The sequence below is a fragment of the Centroberyx gerrardi genome, chromosome 19 (assembly GCF_048128805.1).
Source record: "Centroberyx gerrardi isolate f3 chromosome 19, fCenGer3.hap1.cur.20231027, whole genome shotgun sequence".
NCBI lineage: Eukaryota > Metazoa > Chordata > Actinopteri > Beryciformes > Berycidae > Centroberyx > Centroberyx gerrardi.
In genome coordinates, this window is record NC_136015.1 from 738151 (window position 1) to 750207 (window position 12057).

Consider the following 12057-nt stretch of genomic DNA (forward strand, 5'->3'; position numbering starts at 1 on the left):
CTGCTGTGGTCCAATCAGATCCCTCCTTTCCTCTTGCTGTGGTCCAATCAGATCCCTCGTTTTATGCCACGGTCCAATCAGAGCTCTCCTTTCATCTTCCTGTCGTCCAATCAGATCGCTCCTTTCATCCTGCTGTGGTCCAATCAGATCCCTCCTTTCCTCTTGCTGTGGTCCAATCAGATCCCTCCTTTTATGCCACGGTCCAATCAGAGCTCTCCTTTCATCTTGCTGTCGTCCAATCAGATCGCTCCTTTCATCCTGCTGTGGTCCAATCAGATCCCTCCTTTCCTCTTGCTGTGGTCCAATCAGATCTCTCCTTTTATGCCACGGTCCAATCAGAGCTCTCCTTTCATCTTGCTGTCGTCCAATCAGATCGCTCCTTTCCTTCTGCTGTGGTCCAATCAGATCCCTCCTTTCTTCTTGCTGTGGTCCAATCAGATCGCTCCTTTTATGCCACGGTCCAATCAGAGCTCTCCTTTCATCTTGCTGTGGTCCAATCAGATCGCTCCTTTCCTCCTGCTGTGGTCCAATCAGATCCCTCCTTTTATGCCACGGTCCAATCAGAGCTCTCCTTTCATCTTGCTGTCGTCCAATCAGATCGCTCCTTTCCTCCTGCTATGGTCCAATCAGATCCCTCCTTTCCTCTTGCTGTGGTCCAATCAGATCCCTCCTTTTATGCCACGGTCTAATCAGAGCTCTCCTTTCATCTTGCTGTCGTCCAATCAGATCGCTCCTTTCCTCCTGCTGTGGTCCAATCAGATCCCTCCTTTCCTCTTGCTGTGGTCCAATCAGATCGCTCCTTTTATGCCACGGTCCAATCAGAGCTCTCCTTTCATCTTGCTGTCGTCCAATCATATCGCTCCTTTCCTCCTGCTGTGGTCCAATCAGATCCCTTCTTTTATGCCACGGTCCAATCAGAGCTCTCCTTTCATCTTGCTGTCGTCCAATCAGATCGCTCCTTTCCTCCTGCTGTGGTCCAATCAGATCCCTCCTTTTATGCCACGGTCCAATCAGAGCTCTCCTTTCATCTTGCTGTCGTCCAATCAGATCGCTCCTTTCCTCCTGCTGTGGTCCAATCAGAGCTCTCCTTTCATCTTGCTGTCGTCCAATCAGATCTCTCCTTTCCTCCTGCTGTGGTCCAATCAGATCCCTCCTTTCCTCTTGCTGTGGTCCAATCAGATCCCTCCTTTTATGCCACGGTCCAATCAGAGCTCTCCTTTCATCTTGCTGTCGTCCAATCAGATCGCTCCTTTCCTCCTGCTGTGGTCCAATAAGAGCTCTCCTTTCATCTTGCTGTCGTCCAATCAGATCGCTCCTTTCCTCCTGCTGTGGTCCAATCAGATCCCTCCTTTCCTCTTTCTGTGGTCCAATCAGATCACTCCTTTTATGCCACGGTCCAATCAGAGCTCTCCTTTCATCTTGCTATCGTCCAATCAGATCGCTCCTTTCCTCCTGCTGTGGTCCAATCAGATCCCTCCTTTCCTCTTGCTGTGGTCCAATCAGATCCCTCCTTTTATGCCATGGTCCAATCAGAGCTCTCCTTTCATCTTGCTGTCCTCCAATCAGATCGCTCCTTTCCTCCTGCTGTGGTCCAATCAGATCCCTCCTTTCCTCTTTCTGTGGTCCAATCAGATCCCTCCTTTTATGCCACGGTCCAATCAGAGCTCTCCTTTCATCTTGCTGTGGTCCAATCAGATCGCTCCTTTCCTCCTGCTGTGGTCCAATCAGATCCCTCCTTTTATGCCACGGTCCAATCAGAGCTCTCCTTTCATCTTGCTGTCGTCCAATCAGATCGCTCCTTTCCTCCTGCTATGGTCCAATCAGATCCCTCCTTTCCTCTTGCTGTGGTCCAATCAGATCCCTCCTTTTATGCCACGGTCTAATCAGAGCTCTCCTTTCATTTTGCTGTCGTCCAATCAGATCGGTCCTTTCCTCCTGCTGTGGTCCAATCAGATCCCTCCTTTCCTCTTGCTGTGGTCCAATCAGATCGCTCCTTTTATGCCACGGTCCAATCAGAGCTCTCCTTTCATCTTGCTGTCGTCCAATCATATCGCTCCTTTCCTCCTGCTGTGGTCCAATCAGATCCCTCCTTTTATGCCACGGTCCAATCAGAGCTCTCCTTTCATCTTGCTGTGGTCCAATCAGATCGCTCCTTTCCTCCTGCTGTGGTCCAATCAGATCCCTCCTTTTATGCCACGGTCCAATCAGAGCTCTCCTTTCATCTTGCTGTCGTCCAATCAGATCGCTCCTTTCCTCCTGCTGTGGTCCAATCAGAGCTCTCCTTTCATCTTGCTGTCGTCCAATCAGATCGCTCCTTTCCTCCTGCTGTGGTCCAATCAGATCCCTCCTTTTATGCCACGGTCCAATCAGAGCTCTCCTTTCATCTTGCTGTCGTCCAATCAGATCGCTCCTTTCCTCCTGCTGTGGTCCAATCAGAGCTCTCCTTTCATCTTGCTGTCGTCCAATCAGATCGCTCCTTTCCTCCTGCTGTGGTCCAATCAGATCCCTCCTTTCCTCTTTCTGTGGTCCAATCAGATCCCTCCTTTTATGCCACGGTCCAATCAGAGCTCTCCTTTCATCTTGCTGTGGTCCAATCAGATCGCTCCTTTCCTCCTGCTGTGGTCCAATCAGATCCCTCCTTTTATGCCACGGTCCAATCAGAGCTCTCCTTTCATCTTGCTGTCGTCCAATCAGATCGCTCCTTTCCTCCTGCTGTGGTCCAATCAGATCCCTCCTTTCCTCTTGCTGTGGTCCAATCAGATCCCTCGTTTTATGCCACGGTCCAATCAGAGCTCTCCTTTCATCTTCCTGTCGTCCAATCAGATCGCTCCTTTCATCCTGCTGTGGTCCAATCAGATCCCTCCTTTCCTCTTGCTGTGGTCCAATCAGATCCCTCCTTTTATGCCACGGTCCAATCAGAGCTCTCCTTTCATCTTGCTGTCGTCCAATCAGATCGCTCCTTTCATCCTGCTGTGGTCCAATCAGATCCCTCCTTTCCTCTTGCTGTGGTCCAATCAGATCTCTCCTTTTATGCCACGGTCCAATCAGAGCTCTCCTTTCATCTTGCTGTCGTCCAATCAGATCGCTCCTTTCCTTCTGCTGTCGTCCAATCAGATCGCTCCTTTCCTCCTGCTGTGGTCCAATAAGAGCTCTCCTTTCATCTTGCTGTCGTCCAATCAGATCGCTCCTTTCCTCCTGCTGTGGTCCAATCAGATCCCTCCTTTCCTCTTTCTGTGGTCCAATCAGATCACTCCTTTTATGCCACGGTCCAATCAGAGCTCTCCTTTCATCTTGCTATCGTCCAATCAGATCGCTCCTTTCCTCCTGCTGTGGTCCAATCAGATCCCTCCTTTCCTCTTGCTGTGGTCCAATCAGATCCCTCCTTTTATGCCATGGTCCAATCAGAGCTCTCCTTTCATCTTGCTGTCCTCCAATCAGATCGCTCCTTTCCTCCTGCTGTGGTCCAATCAGATCCCTCCTTTCCTCTTGCTGTGGTCCAATCAGATCCCTCCTTTTATGCCACGGTCCAATCAGAGCTGTCCTTTCATCTTGCTGTCGTCCAATCAGATTGCTCCTTTCCTACTGCTGTGGTCCAATCAGATCCCTCCTTTTATGCCACGGTCCAATCAGAGCTCTCCTTTCCTCTTGCTGTCATCCAATCAGATCGCTCCTTTCCTCCTGCTGTGGTCCAATCAGATCCCTCCTTTTATGCCACGGTCCAATCAGAGCTCTCCTTTCATCTTGCTGTCGTCCAATCAGATCGCTCCTTTCCTCCTGCTGTGGTCCAATCAGAGCTCTCCTTTCATCTTGCTGTCGTCCAATCAGATCGCTCCTTTCCTCCTGCTGTGGTCCAATCAGATCCCTCCTTTCCTCTTTCTGTGTTCCAATCAGATCCCTCCTTTTATGCCACGGTCCAATCAGAGCTCTCCTTTCATCTTGCTGTGGTCCAATCAGATCGCTCCTTTCCTCCTGCTGTGGTCCAATCAGATCCCTCCTTTTATGCCACGGTCCAATCAGAGCTCTCCTTTCATCTTGCTGTCGTCCAATCAGATCGCTCCTTTCCTCCTGCTATGGTCCAATCAGATCCCTCCTTTCCTCTTGCTGTGGTCCAATCAGATCCCTCCTTTTATGCCACGGTCTAATCAGAGCTCTCCTTTCATTTTGCTGTCGTCCAATCAGATCGGTCCTTTCCTCCTGCTGTGGTCCAATCAGATCCCTCCTTTCCTCTTGCTGTGGTCCAATCAGATCGCTCCTTTTATGCCACGGTCCAATCAGAGCTCTCCTTTCATCTTGCTGTCGTCCAATCATATCGCTCCTTTCCTCCTGCTGTGGTCCAATCAGATCCCTCCTTTTATGCCACGGTCCAATCAGAGCTCTCCTTTCATCTTGCTGTGGTCCAATCAGATCGCTCCTTTCCTCCTGCTGTGGTCCAATCAGATCCCTCCTTTTATGCCACGGTCCAATCAGAGCTCTCCTTTCATCTTGCTGTCGTCCAATCAGATCGCTCCTTTCCTCCTGCTGTGGTCCAATCAGAGCTCTCCTTTCATCTTGCTGTCGTCCAATCAGATCGCTCCTTTCCTCCTGCTGTGGTCCAATCAGATCCCTCCTTTTATGCCACGGTCCAATCAGAGCTCTCCTTTCATCTTGCTGTCGTCCAATCAGATCGCTCCTTTCCTCCTGCTGTGGTCCAATCAGAGCTCTCCTTTCATCTTGCTGTCGTCCAATCAGATCGCTCCTTTCCTCCTGCTGTGGTCCAATCAGATCCCTCCTTTCCTCTTTCTGTGGTCCAATCAGATCCCTCCTTTTATGCCACGGTCCAATCAGAGCTCTCCTTTCATCTTGCTGTGGTCCAATCAGATCGCTCCTTTCCTCCTGCTGTGGTCCAATCAGATCCCTCCTTTTATGCCACGGTCCAATCAGAGCTCTCCTTTCATCTTGCTGTCGTCCAATCAGATCGCTCCTTTCCTCCTGCTGTGGTCCAATCAGATCCCTCCTTTCCTCTTGCTGTGGTCCAATCAGATCCCTCGTTTTATGCCACGGTCCAATCAGAGCTCTCCTTTCATCTTCCTGTCGTCCAATCAGATCGCTCCTTTCATCCTGCTGTGGTCCAATCAGATCCCTCCTTTCCTCTTGCTGTGGTCCAATCAGATCCCTCCTTTTATGCCACGGTCCAATCAGAGCTCTCCTTTCATCTTGCTGTCGTCCAATCAGATCGCTCCTTTCATCCTGCTGTGGTCCAATCAGATCCCTCCTTTCCTCTTGCTGTGGTCCAATCAGATCTCTCCTTTTATGCCACGGTCCAATCAGAGCTCTCCTTTCATCTTGCTGTCGTCCAATCAGATCGCTCCTTTCCTTCTGCTGTGGTCCAATCAGATCCCTCCTTTCTTCTTGCTGTGGTCCAATCAGATCGCTCCTTTTATGCCACGGTCCAATCAGAGCTCTCCTTTCATCTTGCTGTGGTCCAATCAGATCGCTCCTTTCCTCCTGCTGTGGTCCAATCAGATCCCTCCTTTTATGCCACGGTCCAATCAGAGCTCTCCTTTCATCTTGCTGTCGTCCAATCAGATCGCTCCTTTCCTCCTGCTATGGTCCAATCAGATCCCTCCTTTCCTCTTGCTGTGGTCCAATCAGATCCCTCCTTTTATGCCACGGTCTAATCAGAGCTCTCCTTTCATCTTGCTGTCGTCCAATCAGATCGCTCCTTTCCTCCTGCTGTGGTCCAATCAGATCCCTCCTTTCCTCTTGCTGTGGTCCAATCAGATCGCTCCTTTTATGCCACGGTCCAATCAGAGCTCTCCTTTCATCTTGCTGTCGTCCAATCATATCGCTCCTTTCCTCCTGCTGTGGTCCAATCAGATCCCTTCTTTTATGCCACGGTCCAATCAGAGCTCTCCTTTCATCTTGCTGTCGTCCAATCAGATCGCTCCTTTCCTCCTGCTGTGGTCCAATCAGATCCCTCCTTTTATGCCACGGTCCAATCAGAGCTCTCCTTTCATCTTGCTGTCGTCCAATCAGATCGCTCCTTTCCTCCTGCTGTGGTCCAATCAGAGCTCTCTTTTCATCTTGCTGTCGTCCAATCAGATCTCTCCTTTCCTCCTGCTGTGGTCCAATCAGATCCCTCCTTTCCTCTTGCTGTGGTCCAATCAGATCCCTCCTTTTATGCCACGGTCCAATCAGAGCTCTCCTTTCATCTTGCTGTCGTCCAATCAGATCGCTCCTTTCCTACTGCTGTGGTCCAATAAGAGCTCTCCTTTCATCTTGCTGTCGTCCAATCAGATCGCTCCTTTCCTCCTGCTGTGGTCCAATCAGATCCCTCCTTTCCTCTTTCTGTGGTCCAATCAGATCACTCCTTTTATGCCACGGTCCAATCAGAGCTCTCCTTTCATCTTGCTATCGTCCAATCAGATCGCTCCTTTCCTCCTGCTGTGGTCCAATCAGATCCCTCCTTTCCTCTTGCTGTGGTCCAATCAGATCCCTCCTTTTATGCCATGGTCCAATCAGAGCTCTCCTTTCATCTTGCTGTCCTCCAATCAGATCGCTCCTTTCCTCCTGCTGTGGTCCAATCAGATCCCTCCTTTCCTCTTTCTGTGGTCCAATCAGATCCCTCCTTTTATGCCACGGTCCAATCAGAGCTCTCCTTTCATCTTGCTGTGGTCCAATCAGATCGCTCCTTTCCTCCTGCTGTGGTCCAATCAGATCCCTCCTTTTATGCCACGGTCCAATCAGAGCTCTCCTTTCATCTTGCTGTCGTCCAATCAGATCGCTCCTTTCCTCCTGCTATGGTCCAATCAGATCCCTCCTTTCCTCTTGCTGTGGTCCAATCAGATCCCTCCTTTTATGCCACGGTCTAATCAGAGCTCTCCTTTCATTTTGCTGTCGTCCAATCAGATCGGTCCTTTCCTCCTGCTGTGGTCCAATCAGATCCCTCCTTTCCTCTTGCTGTGGTCCAATCAGATCGCTCCTTTTATGCCACGGTCCAATCAGAGCTCTCCTTTCATCTTGCTGTCGTCCAATCATATCGCTCCTTTCCTCCTGCTGTGGTCCAATCAGATCCCTCCTTTTATGCCACGGTCCAATCAGAGCTCTCCTTTCATCTTGCTGTGGTCCAATCAGATCGCTCCTTTCCTCCTGCTGTGGTCCAATCAGATCCCTCCTTTTATGCCACGGTCCAATCAGAGCTCTCCTTTCATCTTGCTGTCGTCCAATCAGATCGCTCCTTTCCTCCTGCTGTGGTCCAATCAGAGCTCTCCTTTCATCTTGCTGTCGTCCAATCAGATCGCTCCTTTCCTCCTGCTGTGGTCCAATCAGATCCCTCCTTTTATGCCACGGTCCAATCAGAGCTCTCCTTTCATCTTGCTGTCGTCCAATCAGATCGCTCCTTTCCTCCTGCTGTGGTCCAATCAGAGCTCTCCTTTCATCTTGCTGTCGTCCAATCAGATCGCTCCTTTCCTCCTGCTGTGGTCCAATCAGATCCCTCCTTTCCTCTTTCTGTGGTCCAATCAGATCCCTCCTTTTATGCCACGGTCCAATCAGAGCTCTCCTTTCATCTTGCTGTGGTCCAATCAGATCGCTCCTTTCCTCCTGCTGTGGTCCAATCAGATCCCTCCTTTTATGCCACGGTCCAATCAGAGCTCTCCTTTCATCTTGCTGTCGTCCAATCAGATCGCTCCTTTCCTCCTGCTGTGGTCCAATCAGATCCCTCCTTTCCTCTTGCTGTGGTCCAATCAGATCCCTCGTTTTATGCCACGGTCCAATCAGAGCTCTCCTTTCATCTTCCTGTCGTCCAATCAGATCGCTCCTTTCATCCTGCTGTGGTCCAATCAGATCCCTCCTTTCCTCTTGCTGTGGTCCAATCAGATCCCTCCTTTTATGCCACGGTCCAATCAGAGCTCTCCTTTCATCTTGCTGTCGTCCAATCAGATCGCTCCTTTCATCCTGCTGTGGTCCAATCAGATCCCTCCTTTCCTCTTGCTGTGGTCCAATCAGATCTCTCCTTTTATGCCACGGTCCAATCAGAGCTCTCCTTTCATCTTGCTGTCGTCCAATCAGATCGCTCCTTTCCTTCTGCTGTCGTCCAATCAGATCGCTCCTTTCCTCCTGCTGTGGTCCAATAAGAGCTCTCCTTTCATCTTGCTGTCGTCCAATCAGATCGCTCCTTTCCTCCTGCTGTGGTCCAATCAGATCCCTCCTTTCCTCTTTCTGTGGTCCAATCAGATCACTCCTTTTATGCCACGGTCCAATCAGAGCTCTCCTTTCATCTTGCTATCGTCCAATCAGATCGCTCCTTTCCTCCTGCTGTGGTCCAATCAGATCCCTCCTTTCCTCTTGCTGTGGTCCAATCAGATCCCTCCTTTTATGCCATGGTCCAATCAGAGCTCTCCTTTCATCTTGCTGTCCTCCAATCAGATCGCTCCTTTCCTCCTGCTGTGGTCCAATCAGATCCCTCCTTTCCTCTTGCTGTGGTCCAATCAGATCCCTCCTTTTATGCCACGGTCCAATCAGAGCTCTCCTTTCATCTTGCTGTGGTCCAATCAGATCGCTCCTTTCCTCCTGCTGTGGTCCAATCAGATCCCTCCTTTTATGCCACGGTCCAATCAGAGCTCTCCTTTCATCTTGCTGTCGTCCAATCAGATCGCTCCTTTCCTCCTGCTGTGGTCCAATCAGAGCTCTCCTTTCATCTTGCTGTCGTCCAATCAGATCGCTCCTTTCCTCCTGCTGTGGTCCAATCAGATCCCTCCTTTTATGCCACGGTCCAATCAGAGCTCTCCTTTCATCTTGCTGTCGTCCAATCAGATCGCTCCTTTCCTCCTGCTGTGGTCCAATCAGAGCTCTCCTTTCATCTTGCTGTCGTCCAATCAGATCGCTCCTTTCCTCCTGCTGTGGTCCAATCAGATCCCTCCTTTCCTCTTTCTGTGGTCCAATCAGATCCCTCCTTTTATGCCACGGTCCAATCAGAGCTCTCCTTTCATCTTGCTGTGGTCCAATCAGATCGCTCCTTTCCTCCTGCTGTGGTCCAATCAGATCCCTCCTTTTATGCCACGGTCCAATCAGAGCTCTCCTTTCATCTTGCTGTCGTCCAATCAGATCGCTCCTTTCCTCCTGCTGTGGTCCAATCAGATCCCTCCTTTCCTCTTGCTGTGGTCCAATCAGATCCCTCGTTTTATGCCACGGTCCAATCAGAGCTCTCCTTTCATCTTCCTGTCGTCCAATCAGATCGCTCCTTTCATCCTGCTGTGGTCCAATCAGATCCCTCCTTTCTTCTTGCTGTGGTCCAATCAGATCCCTCCTTTTATGCCACGGTCCAATCAGAGCTCTCCTTTCATCTTGCTGTCGTCCAATCAGATCGCTCCTTTCATCCTGCTGTGGTCCAATCAGATCCCTCCTTTCCTCTTGCTGTGGTCCAATCAGATCTCTCCTTTTATGCCACGGTCCAATCAGAGCTCTCCTTTCATCTTGCTGTCGTCCAATCAGATCGCTCCTTTCCTTCTGCTGTGGTCCAATCAGATCCCTCCTTTCTTCTTGCTGTGGTCCAATCAGATCGCTCCTTTTATGCCACGGTCCAATCAGAGCTCTCCTTTCATCTTGCTGTGGTCCAATCAGATCGCTCCTTTCCTCCTGCTGTGGTCCAATCAGATCCCTCCTTTTATGCCACGGTCCAATCAGAGCTCTCCTTTCATCTTGCTGTCGTCCAATCAGATCGCTCCTTTCCTCCTGCTATGGTCCAATCAGATCCCTCCTTTCCTCTTGCTGTGGTCCAATCAGATCCCTCCTTTTATGCCACGGTCTAATCAGAGCTCTCCTTTCATCTTGCTGTCGTCCAATCAGATCGCTCCTTTCCTCCTGCTGTGGTCCAATCAGATCCCTCCTTTCCTCTTGCTGTGGTCCAATCAGATCGCTCCTTTTATGCCACGGTCCAATCAGAGCTCTCCTTTCATCTTGCTGTCGTCCAATCATATCGCTCCTTTCCTCCTGCTGTGGTCCAATCAGATCCCTTCTTTTATGCCACGGTCCAATCAGAGCTCTCCTTTCATCTTGCTGTCGTCCAATCAGATCGCTCCTTTCCTCCTGCTGTGGTCCAATCAGATCCCTCCTTTTATGCCACGGTCCAATCAGAGCTCTCCTTTCATCTTGCTGTCGTCCAATCAGATCGCTCCTTTCCTCCTGCTGTGGTCCAATCAGAGCTCTCCTTTCATCTTGCTGTCGTCCAATCAGATCTCTCCTTTCCTCCTGCTGTGGTCCAATCAGATCCCTCCTTTCCTCTTGCTGTGGTCCAATCAGATCCCTCCTTTTATGCCACGGTCCAATCAGAGCTCTCCTTTCATCTTGCTGTCGTCCAATCAGATCGCTCCTTTCCTCCTGCTGTGGTCCAATAAGCGCTCTCCTTTCATCTTGCTGTCGTCCAATCAGATCGCTCCTTTCCTCCTGCTGTGGTCCAATCAGATCCCTCCTTTCCTCTTTCTGTGGTCCAATCAGATCACTCCTTTTATGCCACGGTCCAATCAGAGCTCTCCTTTCATCTTGCTATCGTCCAATCAGATCGCTCCTTTCCTCCTGCTGTGGTCCAATCAGATCCCTCCTTTCCTCTTGCTGTGGTCCAATCAGATCCCTCCTTTTATGCCATGGTCCAATCAGAGCTCTCCTTTCATCTTGCTGTCCTCCAATCAGATCGCTCCTTTCCTCCTGCTGTGGTCCAATCAGATCCCTCCTTTCCTCTTGCTGTGGTCCAATCAGATCCCTCCTTTTATGCCACGGTCCAATCAGAGCTGTCCTTTCATCTTGCTGTCGTCCAATCAGATTGCTCCTTTCCTACTGCTGTGGTCCAATCAGATCCCTCCTTTTATGCCACGGTCCAATCAGAGCTCTCCTTTCCTCTTGCTGTCATCCAATCAGATCGCTCCTTTCCTCCTGCTGTGGTCCAATCAGATCCCTCCTTTTATGCCACGGTCCAATCAGAGCTCTCCTTTCATCTTGCTGTGGTCCAATCAGATCGCTCCTTTCCTCCTGCTGTGGTCCAATCAGAGCTCTCCTTTCATCTTGCTGTCGTCCAATCAGATCGCTCCTTTCCTGCTGCTGTGGTCCAATCAGATCCCTCCTTTCCTCTTTCTGTGGTCCAATCAGATCCCTCCTTTTATGCCACGGTCCAATCAGAGCTCTCCTTTCATCTTGCTGTGGTCCAATCAGATCGCTCCTTTCCTCCTGCTGTGGTCCAATCAGATCCCTCCTTTTATGCCACGGTCAAATCAGAGCTCTCCTTTCATTTTGCTGTCGTCCAATCAGATCGCTCCTTTCCTCCTGCTGTGGTCCAATCAGATCCCTCCTTTCCTCTTGCTGTGGTCCAATCAGATCCCTCCTTTTATGCCATGGTCCAATCAGAGCTCTCCTTTCATCTTGCTGTCCTCCAATCAGATCGCTCCTTTCCTCCTGCTGTGGTCCAATCAGATCCCTCCTTTCCTCTTGCTGTGGTCCAATCAGATCCCTCCTTTTATGCCACGGTCCAATCAGAGCTCTCCTTTCATCTTGCTGTCGTCCAATCAGATCGCTCCTTTCCTTCTGCTGTCGTCCAATCAGATCGCTCCTTTCCTCCTGCTGTGGTCCAATAAGAGCTCTCCTTTCATCTTGCTGTCGTCCAATCAGATCGCTCCTTTCCTCCTGCTGTGGTCCAATCAGATCCCTCCTTTCCTCTTTCTGTGGTCCAATCAGATCACTCCTTTTATGCCACGGTCCAATCAGAGCTCTCCTTTCATCTTGCTATCGTCCAATCAGATCGCTCCTTTCCTCCTGCTGTGGTCCAATCAGATCCCTCCTTTCCTCTTGCTGTGGTCCAATCAGATCCCTCCTTTTATGCCATGGTCCAATCAGAGCTCTCCTTTCATCTTGCTGTCCTCCAATCAGATCGCTCCTTTCCTCCTGCTGTGGTCCAATCAGATCCCTCCTTTCCTCTTGCTGTGGTCCAATCAGATCCCTCCTTTTATGCCACGGTCCAATCAGAGCTGTCCTTTCATCTTGCTGTCGTCCAATCAGATTGCTCCTTTCCTACTGCTGTGGTCCAATCAGATC